Source organism: Pipistrellus hanaki, assembly GCF_964339955.1.
Source record: "Pipistrellus hanaki genome assembly, chromosome: 14".
In the NCBI taxonomy this organism is placed as follows: Eukaryota; Metazoa; Chordata; class Mammalia; order Chiroptera; family Vespertilionidae; genus Pipistrellus; species Pipistrellus hanaki.
In genome coordinates this window covers 33,847,908-33,850,269 of record NC_140516.1, presented here as the reverse complement: position 1 = coordinate 33,850,269, position 2,362 = coordinate 33,847,908, and positions in this window count along the sequence as shown.

The window sequence follows — 2,362 nt, the reverse complement described above, 5'->3', positions numbered from 1 at the left end:
TGTCAGATGCTTTGGAAGTTCATTTGTGCTATTGGAGACACTTTTCCCACCCTTTGAATATCTCTTGAGTTGCTTATCTACAATATTTCATCTGTAGCTCCTAGAGGTTGGAGCCAGTACATTGTACAATTCCTTGGTTTGGGGGGGTTTTCTTCTTACTTATTCATATTTCCTTGACTCATTATTAGAATCTCACAAAAATTATTAAGTAGATTGAGTATATCTTCAACTTCTTTACTTTCATTTGATACACCGGCATCTCTCTCCTGAGCACCTGTTTCACATTACTACCTATATCTAGCTGCCTCTTTTCCCCCCCCTTACCTTTCTGTTGCTTCCTTCTCATCTCTACCACTGAAGGGAGTTAGTTATAATCAAATTTGATTTTTCAGTGTGTGTATTTTATTACAAAACAAATACCATGGAGAACCAAATGAGGTCCCAGTAATCTGAAACAGAGGATGTATTCACAAAAGTTGTCTCCAACAGAGTTTACACAATAATTAAACTAAATAATACAGTGTGCATAAAATAGAGCTTGTCTCAGATACAGTCATGCAAGTGTGGATATACTTAATGCACAGATATATTCTAAAAGATAACTTCTTAACTCATAACAAGAGTAATTGGACGTGTTTTAGGAGAACTATGCACTCCTAGAAGCTGTGTAAAACTTCATTATCTGTGTTTTTGTAGGAAAGGCTCTATAGTTTTCATCAAATTTCCAAAAGTATTTATTGATCAAAAAAAAAAAAAAATCAAGTCCCACTTTTGTAAAGAGCAAAGATAGAAAGGAGAAGATGTACAGTATGATTTGATTAATAAGGACATTTGGTATTGCAAGAATGGTTAATGGACAACTTCATTTGTCAATTTAGATCATTATATATAATCACAACATCTAATCCACTTATACATAACTGGAGGCCCAGTGCATGAATTCATGCACAGGTGGGGTCCCTCTGGGTGGCCTGCGGGGATCTGGCCAAAATTTGTAGTCCAACGCTGCCTGCAGCTCCTACCTGATGCTCCCACTCATGCCAGCTCCACTGTGCCTGCCATGGGCTCCTGCCCAATCAGTCCTGATTGGGAGAAGCTTGCACCACTGCAGCAGCACTCACCAGCATCTCGTGTCCTCCCAGAGGGAGTGACCTGCGGGATTGGGCCTGAAGCCAGCTCTCCGACATCCCCCGAGGGATTCTGGATTGTGAGATGGCGCATGCCAGGCTGAGGGACACCACCAATGCACAGTTGGGACCGGGGAGGGACCATCATAGGGCTCCAGGGCATGTGCAGCCAGTCTCACTCAGCCCCAATCTGTCGGACCCCAGCAGCAAGTAACCTACCAGTTGGAGCATCTGCCCCCGGTGGTCAGTGCTTGTCATAGCAAGTGGTTGAACGGCCTTAGCATATTATTAGCATATTACGCTTTGATTTGTTGAACAGTTGCCATGTCAATGGAAGATCGGACACTTAGCATATTAGGCTTTTATTATATAGGATGGCAAATCATAGGAGTCATATTTTTAAGGAGTCTTTGAATAGGCTTCAAGATGATGAGTTTAAAGATTAATGCTCCCACAGACCTATTTCAAATTTGACTATAGTGCAGTCAGTGTTGTTTAGTGGTTTGGAATATGAAATGTACTTACTTATATTTATCCTTAAGTGAAGTTCCTAGTTTTGTAGATCTTAAGAGGGGGCACATTTCTTCCCCACAGTTCACTTTTTAGTAAATGAGGAAGGGAAGTGTTTGAGCTGACTGATATTTTTGGGTCCAAAATTATATAAAGCTAAAGAACAATTTTTTAAATGCAGCCTCTAAATCTTAGAAGTGGAATTTCAAAAATTATTTTAAGCAATAGAAATAAGATGTATAGTACCACTTATCCACTTAAATAGAAAACACTTATTTGGTTGTAGATATTGAGGGTTTTTTTTCTTCCTCAAAATATTAACTTACAGGCACTTCTCATTTATAAACCTGAGTGAAGAGATTTATTAAAAATATTCATATTTACTGAACACTTACCTTAACACTAGGCACTTCTCTAGGTGCCCGGTGGCATTATGAACAAAACCTCCTAAAATGCACAAAACTTTCATCTCATGGACCTTTCATTCTTATGTGAGAGTAGCAGTCAGGATTCTAAGTACCCAACTTACAAAAGTCTAACAAATGGTAAGTTATTTCTAGGCTGCTTAAAATTAATATCTCCTGGTTAACAAAACATTAGAGGCCATATCATCAATTTGTTTCATTATAATTTAGATATCTTTTGATTTAAAAAAATCTATGGTGTAATTATTATTTGGTCTGTTTTCTAATTCAGTCTATGGTTATAGATAAGTAAAGAAATGT